The sequence below is a fragment of the Chlorocebus sabaeus genome, chromosome 16 (assembly GCF_047675955.1).
Source record: "Chlorocebus sabaeus isolate Y175 chromosome 16, mChlSab1.0.hap1, whole genome shotgun sequence".
Lineage (NCBI taxonomy): Eukaryota > Metazoa > Chordata > Mammalia > Primates > Cercopithecidae > Chlorocebus > Chlorocebus sabaeus.
Window position 1 is genome coordinate 48,496,666 of NC_132919.1, and position 18,360 is coordinate 48,515,025.

General features: G+C 53.5%; 1 pseudogene; it reads right to left on the bottom strand.

Moving 5' to 3' along the window:
- Positions 1 to 17,145: 17,145 nt before the first annotated feature.
- LOC103242956 (mRNA turnover protein 4 homolog pseudogene) lies at positions 17,146 to 17,838 on the bottom strand (annotated as a pseudogene).
- Positions 17,839 to 18,360: the final 522 nt, after the last annotated feature.

Genomic DNA, 18,360 nt, shown 5'->3' on the forward strand with positions numbered 1-18,360 from the left:
CAAACTCCTAAGCTCAAGTGATCCTCCTGCCTTGGCCTCCAAAAGTGCTGGGACTACAGACATGAGCCAGTACATCTGGCCCAGATCTGAATTCTAATTCCACCTACATCACCTACTGACTTGGGCAAATAAAACTTCCCTGTGTCTCAGTTTCCCCATCTGTGAAATGGACATCATAATAAGCCCAGCCTCACAGGGTTGTGAAGATTCAGTAAATAACTTTAAGTGACCATGCATAGCAGACATTTCACACACATTAACTCCCTTTCCTTTTGTTGGTTCCTTTGGCTCACCCACAAGGGATATGCGTATCTCCACCATTCAATCCACTTGGGGGGGTAGGGTGAGGTGCCACACCCAATTTGATTAAAAAGCTTTTGCCCCCAAGGATTTGGTGACAGTGGGAGGTGTCACTGCCAGGACACAAAACTCCTGCAGGGCAGAGTTCCTTAGCTCCTCATCCTCAGAGCACCTGGCACTGTGCCTTGCATGCTGAGGTGCTCAGGGCAGACTTTACTCTCCAGCTAATCCTGAAGACACACTCAGCTTCTAAGCACAGGGACACTTGTGAGAATCAGTCCTCCCGGTGGCATATGGAATACTTTCACACTCAGGATCTCAGCTAATCCTTACCACCCAGTCAGGTGGGGCAAGTATTGCTGTCCCCATTTCACAGATGAAGAAACCAATGCTCAGAGCAGCTCAGGGCCTTACCCAACATTGCACAACCAGTACGTGACAGAGCTGGGATTGGAACCCCAGCCTCCTGACTCTGGGATTCTCTGGGTTTTTCCAGAGCAGTCCAACTCTCTCTGAATGGGTGGGTGAAGGAGGAGAGGGGACAGAAACTGGACGTTGCATGGACCTGAGGGGATCTCTGTGCTATGTGCGGAGCTGGGGCTGGCAGTGGTCAGAGCGAAGCCCCAATCTCTGCAGCAGGGTAGTACAATGACAAGAGTCAAGACTGAAAGAGCAGTGAGGCAATTGACCCTATGGAAAGCCAGTAGTGGGGATATGAGACTTGTCTGCAAAAGTGTGAAGGGCTTCAGACTAATTCCGTGTGATGTTTGAGGCCAAATGGAAGCTGCTGCAATATTGATTTATGCTCAATATGAGGAAGACATTTTTAATAACTAGAGTTTTCAAAAGTAGCACATTCTCCACTTCTATCTTAGGTACCAATTCCTTCTACCTTAAATGGAGTGGTGATTTCACATCTTGTTTCCTCTGTTGGAATAAGACATTCTGGGGGCAAGTTCATCTCCCATTGAGCTTTGCTTCCTCCAATATGTGTGTGTATATCATCTGTCCTCAGTAAGTGTTCGTGAGCCCCTGTCACTGAAGGTATTCAAGCAGAGGCTTGCTGTGGGATCTCAGGGAACGCTGTGAGATGGGGGCTGAGAGCCTGGACCCAGTAGGTTTCAATTTAGTTCTGTTGCTTACTGGCTGGGGGACCTGGCATAGGTGGCTCACAACTTCTGAGTCTCGTTTTTCTCATCTGTAATGTGGAGTTAATACCACTCACTCCATAAAATTGCTGTGAGGACCATGAGGCACTCTCTGTGACTAGCAGGGTGCCCAGCACAAGGACAGCCAAGAAAGCAGCTTTTCGGGTGATACACGCAGCTGAGGGGCTGTGTCATAGACTAAAGAAATGGGCTAGGGGACTAGACGCGGTGGCTCACGCCTGTAATCCCAGCACTTTGAGAGGCTGTGGTGGGCAGATCACCTGAGGTCGGGAGTTCGAGACCAGTCTGACCAACATGGAGAAACTCCATCTCTACTAAAAATACAAAATTAGCCGGGCGTGGTGGTGCATGCCTGTAATCTCAGCTACTCGAGAGGCTGAGGCAGGAGAATCGCTTCACCTGGGAGGCGGAGGTTGTGGTGATCTGAGATTGCGCCGTTGCACTCCAGCCTGGGCAACAAGAGTGAAACTCCGTCTCAAAAAAAAAAAAAAAAAAAAAAAAAAAGAAATGGGCTAGGGACCCACTAATGACCCTCCAGTTCTGACATATGAGCCTATTCCATAAGTACCAGGAAAGAAGCTAAACAGAAACCAGGAAGCCGATTGACTCAACATAGGAAACTGAGTGAAAAATAAACAGCCGTCGTTCAAGTCCCTCAGTACTTGAGACTCTCCCATGGACTTCTCCTATTTTTGACCCTGACCCCACTTACATAAGCCCTCCAGGCCTGGGCTTGGGATCAGGGACTCTCCTGGTTCCTGGGCATCATTAGCCCTGGAAAAGGTACCAGGAGTCCCAAGTACCCCGCCCTGCCCTGGAAGCCTAGCCTCAGCCAAGAACAGGACTCAAAAGTTCAGATTTGGCCATCACCTGCTCTAACCACAAGCCCTTAACTAGCCCAAGCCTCTAAACCAGAAAGATGACGTGGCACCTCCTGGAGGGTGGCAGTGGCTCCTGAGTGCCAAGTGCCCGGGGCTGGGAGGGGCCTCCAGCAGGGCTGCTCCTCAAAGTTTCGTGGCCCTTCTTAGAGATGGAAAGCACCTCAGAGGCCCAGAGCTAGTGGGTGTCAAATTCTAGAATCAAGAAGGTCTGGGTGAGCCGGGTGTGGTAGCTTATACTTGTAATCCCAGCACTTTGGGAGACTGAGACAGGAGGATCGCTTGAAGCCAGGAGTTCCAGACCAGAGTGGGCAACACAGTGACACCTCATCTCTACCAAAAAAATTAAAATTATTTTACAAATATATAAAATATTCATTAAATTTATTTTTAAAATAAAGAAGCTCAGCAGAGAGCAGTGGCTCACACCTGCAATACCAGCACTTTGCGAGGCTGAGGCGGGCGGATCACGAGATCAGGAGTTCGAGACCAGTCTACATGGTGAAACCCCGTCTCTACTAAAAATACAAAAATTAGCTGGGCATGGTGGCGCATGTCTGTAGTCCCAGCTACTTAGGAGGCTGAGGACGGAGAATTACTTGAACCCAGGAGGTGGAGGTTGCAGTGAGCCAAGATCGTGCCATTGCACTCCAGCCTGGGTAACAGAGCGAGGCTCCGAGGCTCCGTCTCAAAAAAACAAAAAGAAAGAAAGAAGCTCTGGGTGGGCCTGGAGACCTGCATAATAATGAGCACTAATGGTGAGAAGCTGATTTGGCCCAGCACCCCTAGTGTTAACACATGAAGAAGAGGGGTAAGACTGGCCCATAAGGACACGCTGGAACAGGACGAAAGCCCCACTCTCCGCACCCTAGCACAGAGTGTTTTCAACCCAGCGGCCTCTTAAGACTCACCCACCAGAGAAGGGGAGGCCAAGTTCACCGGGATGTTTTCCTGAGTCTATGCCCCATGCCCCCATTAGAGGTTGTATCGATCACATGAGAACAATTCAGCCTGCTGGAACTGGCCTCTGAACAAAATGAGATTGGGGTACTGGTCCTGTGGGGGACCACCCCAAGGCTGGGGTGTGAAAACAAGTAGGCATTTGGGGCTAGATCTGTGGAGGGTCACCCAGGCATGTGTTTGGAAATAGCCATTACACTGGTGGAAAATTTTTGGTCTGATTTAGAATAATCTCTTATTCACTAGCACCTAGCACAGTACCTGGCACACAGAGCCAGACAGTGCACTGAGTACACAGACGATGCAAAATGGGGGTTGGACTCAGCCGTCTCCAAGGCAAAGGGTGCAGGATCCCAGCAGAGCCTGGAGAACACCAAATAGTGGATGCCTAGAATGCAGGATGTCCAGGGAGGTGCAGCCAAGAGGAGAGAGGGAGTTGGGCAGGGAGCTGGGAATCATATTATCCCCCTGTCCCCACCCCAGGGTCAATTGCCATTGAGTTTCAGCCCCAGAGGTACCATGAACAGAAGGGGTTTGGGTGATTGAGTAATCATGCGGATGTCGCGTTTGTGACCATGACCATGTGACACGTGTGTAACTGTGTATGTGGTGGGTTGTAACTGAGACTGCATGTGTGTGACTCTGTGGCTTGGGTGTGGCCCTGTGCATTGTATGGGAGCTATGTGCTTGTGGCTGCATGTGACTGTGTGGTTGTGTGTGTGACTATGTGCATAGAAATGGGCGTTGCCTCTGCAGTGCGTGTGACTCTCAAAAACTGGTTCTGAGAGTGGCTGGGAGTTGGGAGTGTGGATGCGGCAGTCTGTGTAGCTGTGTGTTGCTCTGCATGATGTGGGTGCAGTTCTGCGTGGAGACAGCGGTCACGGATGGATGTGACTGTATGGGACTCTAATGCTGTCTCCAGGTGGGCCTGGGAGAATCTGGCTGGGCTCTCTTCTGTGTGACTGTATCCACGCAACCGCCTGGTGGGTTACTGGCTTTGCATGTTGTGTACGTAGCTGGGTGTCGCACCCTCCTGTGTGTGTCACTGTATGCTCCTCCGAGGGACTCGGTTGTGTCACTGTGTGTGACTGTGACTGCGTGTGTGACCCAGCATCCCTCTCAAACCACCTTCCTTGGGTGACTTTGATGTGGTTGAGTTTCTAGGGGCCATAAGGACGCCTGCCTCACTCTGGAGGACTTCAAAAGATGGCAACTCTTTTCCCCCAGCAGGGGAAAAACCCCATGTTCCCCTCCCTCTTCCCACTCCCCCTGCCTGGAGGAGAAGCCTGTTTGTTTTCCTATTTTTACTGCCGAGGATGAGTTCATGGCCGCAGCTGACTCACCAGTCTTTCCGAAAGACTTGGGGAAGGAAATAGGGGTTGCTTGGTTGGGACCTCTGCCCAGGAGCCCAGAATGTTCAGAACAGAGGCGAGGAAGATATGTGGGTCCACTGTGGGTTGTGTGAGCACCTCAAGCCGCTCATGCACCCTAAGCTTGGAAGGTCAAGGAGACTTCTTTAGAGGTCACTGTCTAGCCTCCAGCCTCCTATGCCAAAAGACAGGCCTCTGTCCTTATCTAAAAGCTCTCCCCTCCCATTAGTCCAGTTGAAAAGTAAGGCTGAGCCAAGGCCAATTGAAATGTAGGCTGGGGCTCTGGAGGTGCATTTGACAGGTCCCAGATCCATATCCCTGCAGGTGGTTCAGTAAGTAGCAAGTATGCCTGGGCTTAACAACACTGTTTGCGCGCCCCCTATGGGCAGAGCCTGCCCCGGCAGAAGGAGGTACAGCTAGAGGAAGGAGGCTTGCACAGTTTGACGCAGGGGAGATGCAGTCCTCATCCCCAGGGACTCTTAGCTTCGTGAGAGACTCTTAGCCTTAACCCCCGCTACCCCATACACAGACTGACACAAAGAATCCAGAGGATTCAAACTATATTTTCCTAGGCTTTGAAAAGAGTCACGTCCGAACCTGAGGAAGAATTAAAGAGCGCTTCTGGCAGGGCTTCGGGGACTTTGGTGCAGGCTAGGAGGGAGAGTACATCCTGGAGTGTGGGTGACTGGGAGGACCCAGGATGGAACAATTTCTTGGGAGATATATAGGAGGTGAGGAGAGATGGGAAGGCCACAGTGGCATAATCCTTGTGTGAGATGGCAAGGGAGGGCTTGGGCTGGACCTGGTTCACAGTGCGCAGGAACTCTGCCTAAGCAAAGAGTCTGTGGATGGAAGTCCCCTTTGGTATCTACCTAGTGTCCCTCCAGCTGCAGCCGGCCTATAGTTTCCCATGTCTGGTTGCTCAGGAGGGAGCTGTGAGGCTGGGGCTTTGCCCCCTTTCCCCTACTGTACCCTGGGGAGCAAGACACCCCAACTGTGCTCCCAGCCAGCTTGCCTGGCCTGCCAGCCCTCCTGCCCCCCACCCCATGTCCACCCTGAAGAAGCCCCTGCCAGGCTCTCACCCAGCCAGTGGCTGAAGCCATAAAAACTTCCCTCCACCCCCGCCATCCTGGCTCACTGCCTGGGAGGCTCCTTCCAGCTCCTGTGACAGATCCTACTCATCAGATCCTACCCTTTCGTCTGCCTGAAACTCCCTGACTTTGAATTTGGGGTGTTTGGGCCACCTTCCTGGAGGAATTGAGAAGAGCTTCAAACTAAGAAGTTAGGAGGTTGGGCCTTGGGGAACTCACTGGGCAGGGCACCTAGCCTCAGTTTCCCAATCTGCAAAATGGAGCTAATGGTGTTTGCCCTGCTGGGTTTCTAGGGTGGGTGGGGAAGGCTCCAGTGAGCTCATGGGCGTGAAGGCCCTGGTGAGTTGTAAATAGTCCAGTACTCGTGGGAGGGAGGAGGGAGGGGAGCCGTGTTATTCCAGCTGGGCCTGGCTGTCTGCGTGGAGGGCTTGGTCAGCGGGGGTCTAGGGGAACTGTGAGGATCTCTGTGCCAAGTGCGGGCAACAGAAGAATTTGAGGCTGGCACCCCACTGAGAGCTGGGTGTAGATAAGGCCCTGCAGGGGTTGCATCTGGAGGCGACAGCGGCAGGGTCTATGACATGAAGGCTTGGGGCAAGTCACTTGGACAAGTGGTTCCGAAAAAGCTGCTTTTTGGAAGAAGGGTGGTGAGAAACCTGAGGCCACCAGGTGACATCACTCTCAGCCTCTCTGACATCCTTGCCTCTGCAGGGAGGGGATGCAGAGGCCATCTTTTCTTTTCTAGGGACAGAGGGCTGTCCCTAGGCCCTGGGGAGAGGAGGTTGAGCTCCTGGTATGGACTCAGGAAATTAGCTGCAGCTTTTTCTGATAGGCAAATTCGGAAGTTCTAGTCAGCTCACCAGGAGGAGCATCTGGCTGCATTTTCCTTCAGCCTGTCAGAGAGGCAGTTCCAGAGCCCTCTGCCTTCTTCTTCAAGTGGGCAAACCAGTGCCTTCTGGCACATACCCCTCACCCCTTCCAGTGCATCTGCCCAATCTCTCCCTCCACACACTCACCCTGGTTTTCCCCTTGGAGCCTTTGAACAGGTTGCTCCCCCTCTGAAATGCCCTTCCCCAGACCACACCCCGCCCCCTGCCTCAGATCAAATCCTGCCCCTGCCAATTTCTAGCCACGTGACCCTGGGCAAGTCACCGCATCTCTTTGAACCTCAGTCTTCCCAACTGTAAAATGGAGTTAATACTACCTCCTACAGTGGTAAGAATGAGGAGATAACACATGAAGTGCTGAGTCCAGTTCCTGTCACAGGGAGAGGCTCAACACCCCTTCACCCCTTCTAGAATCCCTTCCAACACCTGCTTGCCACTTACTGATTTGCCTTATTTATTGCTTCATAATAAATCAAAAGACAGGTATTCATTGAGTACTCACTATATATTTAACACTGTGCCAAGTTCTAGGGAGATCCAAGGTGGAGTTCTTTGCCCACCTGGAAACAGCTACCAGCCTAGATGGGCAGGCAACATCTGTAACGATGGAATATCCAACCGCTCGGACAGCACAGCTGCCACAGGCTTAAAGTGAGTAGCAGGCTCCCAGAGGAGCCAGAGAATGGGCAAGGGAGGTGTGGCTTGGGGAGGGCTTCCTCGAGAAGGGGGCCTCGGTTTGCAAGTAGGTTAGGCAGAGGTGACAAGAAGGGCAGTGTGGACAGAAGGCATGGCAGAGGCATGACCATGGTCATGGGGACACAGGAGTAAAGAGAGAGTGTGGGAAGTTTTCGGGGTGACGACTGGATGGAAAAGGCCAGGCCACACACTGGAGATCCTTGAGAGCCAGGCAGAGGAATTTAGATCAGACATGGTACAAAACAGGGAGCCACAGCAGGTTCTTGGGCGGGGGGAGGAGTACAGGTTGAAAGGGAAGGGATGAGCTTCTCATTTATTAATATCAGTTGTATTTCAGAATTTTTCTAGGTGCTTATTATATGTTTTGCCATATAATCTCCAAGCAACCTGGTAAAATATATCTGTTTATCTCCGTTTTAGAGATAGAGAAACAAACAGAGAAGTTAAGTAACTTCCCCAAGGTCACAGAGTAAGTAGAAAGTGAGACAACTGAAGCCTGTCTAACTCCAGAGTCCACTTCCGACACAACCCAGATTCCCTTACAGAGGATGTGGGTCAGAATTTGGCAGGACCCTTCTTCCCTGCTCCGCCCCCACTGATCCCTTGGTAGAATTTGTTTCAGAGACTGGAGGAGTCTTGGACTGATGGAGGTAAAACTGCCTCAGACCTGGCAGGTGACCTTTGCCCTTTCCAGCTGCTTTATACGAAGGAGAGGCCCAGGATGACCAGGAAGCCTGGTCCCCGGTCACTGCACAGGGAAGGGTCTGTGGGGTAGTGTGTAAGTGAGGGGGTTAGGCAGAGGTGACTCTAGGCTTTGGGGCCTGCCTGCCTGGGAGGAACAGGAGTTTGTTGACGGAGCCAGAGAAGCCAGAGCAAGCTGCAGGAAGAATGAGGCATTGGGTTTGGAACGCGCCGAGCCTGACGCAGTGGGCCAAGCAGAACTGCCCCCGGCTTCAGAAACCCAGGCTTAAAGCTGAGTAGACAGGTCTGACCCCGAGGGCTTTCCAAGCACTGCTTCCTGTCCCTTCCAGACTGGGGACGCCCAAGAATGGGCCTGTGGTGCCTCCTTCCTCGGCCCCACTAGCACCCAGAGTTGTGTTTTCAGACTGGGGTGGGGACATTTAAGGACGGTACTGCCTGGCAGCCTCCCTTCCCACCCTCCCCCCCACCTTCCTCCCCCTCCTCCCTCAGCCCATGGTACCTTTGAGGCCTGAAAGCCCCCTTCCCTGCACCCTGTAAAGACTGCTTCCCCGTCCTTGCTCGTACCCACCCCACCAGTCCCTGGGGTATCTGTGTGTGTTTCTGTCCCTCCGAAGGGCACTTGTTCATTCAACAGATGTCTCTGGAGCAACAACTTCGCCAGCCTGTGCCAGGCACTGAGGACGAGGATACAGCCACACCCTCATGGAGCTTACATCCCAGTGGGGGAGACAGACAGTAACCAAGTGATTCAAACAAGCCCATTTCAATCAGTGACAAGTGCTGGGAGGAAGAATGAGGCCAGGGTTGTAGAGAGGGAAGGGACAGGGGCATCTGGAGAGACACAGGGCACTGTTTCAGATGGGGTCATCTAGGAAGGCCTCTAGAAGAAGTCTCTCGAGTTTTGAAGAACAAGAATAAGAAAAAGTGTAGGGAAAACTATTCTAGGTGGAAGAAATGGCCAGTACAAAAGCCCTGAGGTGGCCGGGCGTGGTGGCTCACTCCTGTAACCCCAGCACTTTGGGAGGCTGAGGCAGGAGGATCACGAGGTCAGGAGTTTGAGACCAGCCTGGCCAACATGGTGAAATCCTGCCTCTACTAAAAATACAAAAATTAGCCAGGCATGGTAGTGGGCACCTGTAATCCCAGCTACTCAGGAGGCTGAGGCAGGAGAATTGCTTGAACCCGGGAGGCGGAGGTTGCACTGAGCCAAGATCTTGCCACTGCACTCCAGCCTGGGAGACAGAGCAAAACTACAGCTTTGGGGTGGGGCGGGGCGGGGAAGCCCCGAGGCTGGATGAGCCTGGAGTGTGTGAGAATCAGTAGCCTGGAAAGGAATGGACGAGGGGAAAGGTCAGAGATGAGGCTGAGGTGGACAGGGTCCTGACGGGTTAGGGCCTTGTTATCCTGAGCGAGAAAGGAGGCCGTTGGCAGGTTGGAAGCAGGAGAGGACACGTCCTGATTTATGTTTCTAAAGCTCCCTTTAGCTGAGGGCATGTGGGCTCAGCCTGAGATCAGGCAGGGGCAGCTCTCGCCCTGTGCCTCCAGGACCTCCATCCCCCCAGCCCTCAGACTCCGCTGCAAACCTAGACCCAGGCTCTGGGAAACGTTCCACAGGAGTCGCCTTCATTTATTTTCTCCTAATGAGAAAGGTTCTGGGGGTGACTTAGCCACTACCTTGAGGGGGTCTCCTATCATGGAAGAACTGCCTTGTTTGCCTTTTGGGGATCCCCTTGTCCCTAGTGTCTATGTCAGGGACTCTGTGAGGAGGGTGGGCAGGGATGGGGGTGGTGGAGTGCGGGGCCTGGCAGGTGACCTTTGCCCTCTGCTCTCCCCTTCAATCCTGATGGAGCCCGGGCGACCCCAGTGGGGTTTGAGGGTAGTGGCCTCCAACTGGGTGGGGCCTGTGGAATCTGGCGGCCTCCTAGGGCTGACCCTGGGGATGGACGCCCAGCAGCAGCCCCAGGAAGGTTCTGAGTCAGATCCGGAGGGCAGCCTGGGGCGGCCGGGCTGAGGTCACGGTCTAGTGGCTGGAGGTGCTGACCCGAGTCCTCCACCCCCAGCTGGTGTTTGTCTAGAGGCCCTCCAGCAAGTGCCAGGCGCCTTCCTGGCCTCCCCATAGCACTCCTGGGATGAAAGACGCTCAGAGCCGAGACAGGGTGTGGCTGGGCTATAGTCTCCAACCTTCCTGTGTTCCCGTCTGAGGGGAAACATGACCCTGCTCTCAGGGAGCCTCCAGTCTGAGGGGAGAGGCAGGATCCTGGCCTCACAGAACCCCCAGTCTGAGGGGAGAGGCAGGATCCTGGCCTCACAGAGCCCCCAGTCTGAGAGGAGAGGCAGGATCCTGGCCTCACAGAGCCCCCAGTCTGAGGGGAGAGGCAGGATCCTGGCCTCACAGAGCCCCCAGTCGGAAGGGAGAGGCAGGATCCTGTTCTCACAGAGTCCCTAACCTGAGGTGAGAGGCAGGATCTGGGCCTCAAGAACGCCCCGCAGTCTGAGAGGAGAGGCAGGGTCCTGGCCTCACAGAGCTTCTAGTCTGAGGGAAGACTAAGACATGTAAAGAGTGCGAAGTGGAGACCAAAAGGAAACTCTCCACTTGGATCAAGGCTGGAGAGGAGAATGGCTAAGGGCGGAGGCATGGGAGGAGATGGCAACGCTGAGTAGAGTGGCCCCCAAGGAGATCCCCCTCAGGCTCTGAGACACTTTGTGGTCACAGGGTTCTTTGTGTCTTGCATGTCCCCGTCCTCTGTGTAACCATAGGTAAGGGGCTGGGTCCAGGGGTAGCCATAGACTCTGGCAGCCACTTTCATCCCCTGGAGGTCCTCCCCGGGAGAGGAGTGCTATGCCCTAGACACTGAGGGCAGGCACTGTCTTAACAGGAGGACGCCCCTGGTGCCCACCTGAGTCAGCTCACTCCTGGCTCCTTTATCTGGAAGCTCAGCCTCTGAGGCTCTGAAACCCACAGTGCCCCGAGGCAGAGAGGTGTGTCAGAGTCAGGGCAGCAGGCTAGCTGGGGAGGGGAGATGCCGCCTCCTACTCTCCACCAGGCCTTCCCCTCGACAGGGCAGCCTTGGTCTGTGTGTACAGCAGGCTCCCTCCCTGGTGCTTGCTGGCTGTCAGAGCTTGTTTGGCACGAGGCCTCTCACCCCAGTGTCTCCTCCCCTTCACCTTCCTCCCCAGGAAGAGCAGCCAGAGGCCTGAGACAGAAGGAGACCCAGGCGCTAGAGTTGGGCTGGGGTAAGGCTGAATCCTTAAGCCAGGAAGGAGAAGCGAGTGCTCCTGGACACAGCCTCATGCTGGAAAGTTTCCTGCCTGAGGTGTGGACATCAAGGAGCCCTTAGTAGGAAACACAGGACTGAGGCTCAGACTCAGAACACAGAAAGGTGGGGTCTAGATTCAGGGCCATGAAGATCAGAAGGTCCTGGGGAGAGATGTGGGCAGTACATGAGGGGAGAGTGGTTTTATAACCATCCCAGCCATCCAAGGTGGCACTGGCTGCCTTGGGAAAAAGTGAGCTGCTATCAACTGAGACATTCAAATAGAGGCTGCAGAGGTTCATCATCCTCTCACTGAATATTCACTGAGTACCTTCTATAGGTGGCCCTATCCAAGTAGCAAGTGAGGGGGCCACTATCGAACTACATGGCCATTTTTTTTTTTTTTGAGATAGTCTTGCTCTGTTGCCCAGGTTGGAGTGCAGTGGTGCAATCTCCGCTCACTGCAACCACTCCACCTCCCGAGTTTAAGTGATTCTCCTGCCTCAGCCTCCTGACTAGCTGGAATTACAGGCACCCGCCACCACACCCGGCTACTGTTTTGTATTTTTAGTAGAGACGGGGTTTCACCATGTTGGCCAGGCTGGTGATCCTCCTGCCTCAGCCTCCCAAAGTGCTGGGATTACAGGCATGAGCCACCGTGCGCGTGGGCCACATGGCAATTTAAAGTCCCTTCCGGTCCCGATATCCAAGACAAAGTTAATCTAGGCAGGGTTCTTGGAGAAGGCAGAAGAGAGGAAGAGAAAAGGCTTCTATGAGGGGCTGGAATGGGGCAGACCTGAGGCTCTGGAGCTGGCTGAAGCCTTGGGCAAGCTGCTGCTAGACACCAGCACCCACCCCAGAGGGCGTAGAGGCTTAGGTCCTGGGGGTGCGGGATGGCAAAGGGAGCCAGACAGCTTCTTAGAAAGTGGCAGGCAGGTGAGCGAGCTCCCCAGTAATAATTAAGGAACAAAGGTGCCGAGGTGCAGGGAGCCTGCGCAGGCCTCTGGGGCAGGCGGGCTAATGGGAGCCTGAGGAGAGGTAATAACCAGCGGCCGAGCGGAGCAGACAGCCCGGCGTCTCAACGCCCACGAGCCACCCCCTCGCCCTCCTGCGCCAGAAAAATGACTGCAGCACCCAGCTGGGGTAAAAACATGGATGTGACTGCGAGCTGCTCCCGGCTTTCCGATGAGGTTGCTGCGGGATGTGGGTTTGCAGGAGCAGGGGTCTAGGGGAGCTGAGGAGCCTGGAGGTGGAGGGAGGTGGGTCAGGGTGAGGTCAGGGATTCGCCCGGGATTCTGAAGGTGCATGGGTGCCTGGGAGGAGATGCCTTGCCCAGAGGTAAAGGCAGCACTGTTCTTCCAACCGTGTTCTGGTGACTCACCTCCCCACGTAATAGAGGTAGCCACTGAGGCAAGAGTTCTGCGCTTGGACTCCTGGGGTCTGGCTATGCTTTGCATTGTACTGTGACTCTGGGCAAGGAAACAAGAAGGATCATGCCGGATGACTAGGATGGCTCAGGGAGCTGGTGTATGGGAAAGGCCCTGGCTCACAGCAACCGCCAAAACTGGTGTCCCCAGACTGGTCAGAAATCAGAACCTCACAGGGGCTGGGCACTGTGGCTCATGCCTGTAATCCGAGCACTTTGGGAGGCCAAGGCGGGAAGATCGCTTGAGCCCTGGAGTTCAAGACCAGCCTGGGCAACACGACAAAACCCTGTCTCTACAAAAAATAAAAATAATTTAAAATGAGCCCAGCATGGTGGAGCATGCCTGTGGTCCTAGCCACTTAGGAGGCTGAGATGGGAGGATTGCTTAAACCCAGCAGGTCAAGGCTGCAGTGAGCCATGTTCATGCTACTGCACTCCAGCCTGGGCAACAGAGTGAGATCCTGTCTCAAAAGAAAAAAAAAGAGAGAACATCACAGGGAGCCACACACTAGACCAGTCCTCCACTGAAGCTGCAACAACAAATTCCCTCACAAAGCCTCACTCAGCCCTTAGACGTCCCCAATCCCATCTCCTACACACACATACCCACATACACACACCTGTGTGTCACACCTGGGACAGCAAAATCCCACAGGGTCATGAGTATCTTGAATGTTTGCTTCCCAGCTACACCCCCAAATAGAGGCCCACAAAGTCACCCGAACACCAAGTCACCCCTTGGTGTGCACTCCTGCTAACCACACCAGACCCCGCTGATGAAGGAGCAGTGAACTCAGTCGATACTCATAGACACCCAGGTGTGCACACACACCCAGACACTCCCGCATGTGCCTAAAACTTTGGAAATGGGCTTGAAATATCACTGAATTCAACTCCTGCTTCAAGACTAGAGACCATTCAATGCTGTCACAACTGAGAGTTGTCTAGTCTTCGGAGGTTTCTGCTTGCATGCATGTTGTATGTGTGTTCACAACCACACACCCCCACTGATGTATTTGGCTAGTCTAGTAATTGGTCTCCTCCCTTCCATGTCCCCCCTTACCCTAATCTGATCCAGCATAGTGCTGTCTGATTCATCTTTCCAAGACTCAGCCTTCCATGTGTCTCTCTGCCGCTCCAACACCCAACATGGCTCCCTATTGCCCTCTAAGATAAAGTCCAAGTGCTTAATGCCACCATTCCTCCCTCCAGTCCTTTAGTGACTCCCCCAACTTTATAGGACCCAAGTAACCTTATTGAGGATATCCGTGCTATCCCCCAAGCCAGTCCTTGAATCCCCGTCACAAGTTGTCAAGCCTTCCTTTGAGGTTCCAGTGGTAAGAACTCGCTACCTCCTGAGCTAGCCCATTTCATTTCATTACAGGCAGCTGCAGCTCTTAGAGCTTAATCTAGTGAAGGCCATCTAGCCTGGTTCAACTTCTGCTGCTTCCCAGGGTGTTTTCTGTAACCTCTTGCCCCATGGTTCTGCCTTCAACATTTCCTGCCTTCATGCGAGCCGTTGTTTCGCGTCTGAGACCTCCTAGGGACACGGTGCCTGAAATAGCACTGGTGCCGAGTAACTGGGTGTCTACCGATGGTACACATCTATATGCACACTCATGTCCAGATATGTGCAGTCTGTCCCCTTGCGTTCTGGTGCACACAGTGTCGGAGATCATTTCAGAAAGCCCCACTGTGCCTGCTCTTTGCCATGATGTTTAGGGACCACGGGCCTGGGACAAAGGTGATCCGAATTCCCCATTTCCATTCTCCCTTCAGGAGAGCAAGCACAGCTGAGGGAGGGGTCAGAGGTCCCTTCTCTGCTCTCCTGTAGCCCCCAAACTGTCACAGCACCAATGAGTTTTGTGATATGATTGCAACTCCACACTCCCACTTTCTGACCCCTCCCTGCACTATCTTCCTCCCTAGCACACATTCCTTTCTTCAGGCTATGTCGCCTGCTTATTTATTTTAGTTCCATTCTGTCTCTCTCTTCTCAAATGTGAGCTCCTTGAGGACAGAGATTTGGGCTGTTCTGTTCCTATCTGGATCCCTAGTGCCTACAGTGGTGCTTGGCACACAAGGTTCACTGTCTGCAGGTTGAATGGAGGTGGTGGGTCTATTCTCCACCTACCCTGGACGGTGAGCTCTAGGAGGGCAGAGTCTACATCCCAGACTTCCCTGCCCAGTGCCCAGGACCATGTGGGGGCACAATAGGCGCTGAAGTCCATGTTTGTGGGCTAAATGATCAGGGACTGTCAACAGGGTTTCTTTCTTTTCGTTAAAAAAAAAAAAAAAAAAAAAAAATTGAGACAGGGATCTCACTGTTTCCCAGGCTAGTCTCGAACTCCTGGCCTCAAGTGATTTTCCCATCTCAGCCTCCTGAGTAGCTGGGATTACAGGTGCGTGCCAGCATGCCCAGCCCTGTGAGCAGGATTCCCGTCCGTTCCCAGCACATCGAGAGCCACCTTTGGGCACAGCCGCGGGCAGGATGGTAGAGAGGACAGAGGCAGACAGGAGGATCCCCAGGCTCACTCTCTGATGGGGTCTGCGCACACACCCAGCTCCTGGATGGACAGTTCCTCTGGCTGCCAAACTGCGGCCTTGAGGGGTGGTCATGAAGGGAGGGTAGGCGTCAAAACTGGTTTCTCAGGTGTCCCGGGAGACAGAGGAGGAGCTGATGGTGGTGGCTCAGAGGGGATAGAGATAGAGCAGGACTGCTCACCTTTGCACACCCCCAGCAGACCAGGGAGTCAGCCCCTTTCTGACTCTTTTGAATAGGGTACCTTGGGCTTCAATCACTCTCTCTGACTCCATTTCCTCCAGCTGAAAAATGGAGCAAATAATAGTACCTGCTTGTGAGCAGAGCCCAGAGTGGACCCTCAGATGTTCTCAATCATTGTGAGGATATCAATGATGATAATGATGAAAAAAAAAAATAGAATGAAGCAGGGGACCTGGCCTCTCACTTCCCAGTCCCAACGGTTGTCTCAGACTCCTCCTGGCTTTGGGTTAAAGGAGACAGGATCCCATGGGCCTTAGGGATGCTGAAGGCTGGATGGGGAGTCAGGGATCCAGAGAGAGCAGATAGCTGGGCCTGTGGGAGGCAGAGCCCTTTCTTTCAAGAGAAAGAATAGCCTGCAGCTGAATCAGCCCCTCCTAGTTCCCTAGCCGCCAGGCATTATGGGCCATGGCAGGGGCACAGAGGGTGGTGGCATCAGGGCAGGGCCAGCTACCATGGCGGGAGCTTGGGGTGGTCCATTGCTGTGGTTCCACCAGCTCTGGGCAGAGCATGTCCTTGTCCTGGATGGCCCAGGGACAGTTAAGGAAGCACCCGGGACAAGGAGTCAAGAGACCCAAACTCCAGCCCAGGGTCCACTTCTCGCTCACCTCAGGGCAAGCCATTCCCTGTGTCTGAGCCTCAGCTTCCTCCTCTGGCAAATGTGAGAACTGGATTAGGTGGTCTCTGATGCCACCCGACAGGTAGGCCATGGCTCTCTAGGGAAAGTGAGGTGAAGCCCCTCAGCACAGTGCCTGGCACATAGCAGGTACTTGGTAAATATCGGGGCTGCCACTCATTTGAAGTGTCCTCTGAGGATAGGAAGGGCAGGATTCCCTTCACTCTCCACCTGCCCCGGCTTCTGCCAACAAGAACACCCTTCTCCAGGGAGCCAGAGGCTGTGAGTGAGGTATGGGTTGGCCTCTAGGCTGGCCTTTGCCTCTTTTCAGCTCAACCACTTCCATCCCACCCCCAACCTTGGCTGCCTCCAACATCTGGCTTTTCCCCTTCTTCCCCCACCTCAGAGCCACCAGCTGAGCCTTGATTTTCTGCAAGAGGCCCCTGTCCACTTTCTGTCCTCCTCACTGAGCCCCTGGCTGCCAGTCACCACCCCGGCCCTCAGAGATGGCGGCTGGCAGGGGTGCCAGTGGGGGTTCCCACCAACCTCCTCTCAGGCCTTGGTTCTCTGGGGCCTTCTCAGGTGGTTTCACCCCTGGGCAAAGCCCAAGTCCTCAGCTAGTTTTCCCTAGAATTTTGAGTTTCTTCAGTGCTCAAACCCTGCAGACTTCAGAGATATCAAAGCCTCATCATCCCAGCACTAAGCTCTGGGCCCCACACAGAGGCCCTGCCCGCTCCCTACTCCCAGAGCTCCCAAGTTCCTGCTCAAGAAAAGGTCCTGATCCATAAAGAGGCAGTCCACAAACCTCCCGTGTGGCAGAAGAACCTTTTTTTTTTTTTTTTTTTGGTCTCCAGGGAGGCATCCTGCAAAGTTTTATTCTTTACAGGAAGTCAGTGCCCAGCATGTTCCCTCTGTACAGCCAAATAAAAAGCTGCTGTCTCTAGAGGGGTGGCAGCAGTCCTGCATGGTCCAGTGAGACTCAGAAGGTTCCAGGAGACTTTCAGTCCTGAGTCCCTTTCAGTCATGGTCTTCTGAGTCTGACTTTTCTGCAGACTCGGATGCACCCTCTGGCAAGTCATCTCCCATCTGCTGGAACCTTCCCGACTGGGATTCCCACATGTATTTGATGGTCACCTTGAATTCAGCCATCTCATACCCAAAACGCTTCAGGACGCGAGCCTGCTCCGTAGTCAGCACACCTCATAGTCGGACAGCAGGGTCACCACACCTCTCTTGAGGGCAGTGGGCAGGGCCAGCTGCATGAGCCGTGGCTCCATGGAGTGGGGGAACTGCTCCAGGGGCCCTGAGTCCAGGCTCACAGCGAAAGCTGCTTTGTTACCAGCTCGGGCATAGTCCATTTCTGTGTATTTCGTATACCATTCATTCACCTCCTTTGTGTGGTTGGTGAACAGGAGACCCACTTCACCCCTCAACCTTTTGCTGAGGTTGTGCAGGTTGTCTTTGTTCTCATCTCTGACCCAAGGCCACCATCATCACCTTGTTTTTGCCAAAGAACATCGAGCTGTGCTTCCAGGCATTCCGGATGTCCTTCAGCTTGCTGTTCCTCACAATGGCCACAGAGAAGATGAAAAGGTACTCGTAGGTGTCCACACATTTCCAAAGCTCTTCTATCAGGTTTTGTTTCCATTTCAAGCCTTTCTTGGCAGTTTCAGTTAAGGAGACTTTCTTGTCGCACTTGGATTTGGGCATCATGCTGAATCCACGTGGAAGAACCACTTTTAATAGGTAACTTGCAAATACCATGGGGCATCTGAAGGGGCAGCCTGCTGGAGCCGGGGAGGGCAGATCTGGGCTGAGACTGGAAGTATGAGCTGTCACTTGCCATCATACAGTGACAAGGGAAGAAGATGTTGTCTGAGGTCTTGGAAAAGCACAGCAAAATATGTGTTCTGGGATTCCCCACCTTCCCACGGTCCAGGGCTGTGTGAAGACAGCAGGGAACTCTGGAGCCTCAGGCAGAGGAAGCCTTTGTGGGTCATGCCCTAGGGTCCAGCAGCAAATGAGCAATGAAGCAAGCCGCCCCTAAACAGTGTGGGGCCCAGGACAAGAGTACAACTGGAGGGTCACCATCCAGCTAAACATCGCTAAACACATTCTTCCGACTTTATTTGATAATAAGCCTTCATAACAACATTTTTTTTTTTTTTTTTTTTTTTTTTTTTTTTGAGACAGAGTCTTACTCTGTCGCCCAGGCTGGAGTGCAGTGGCGCA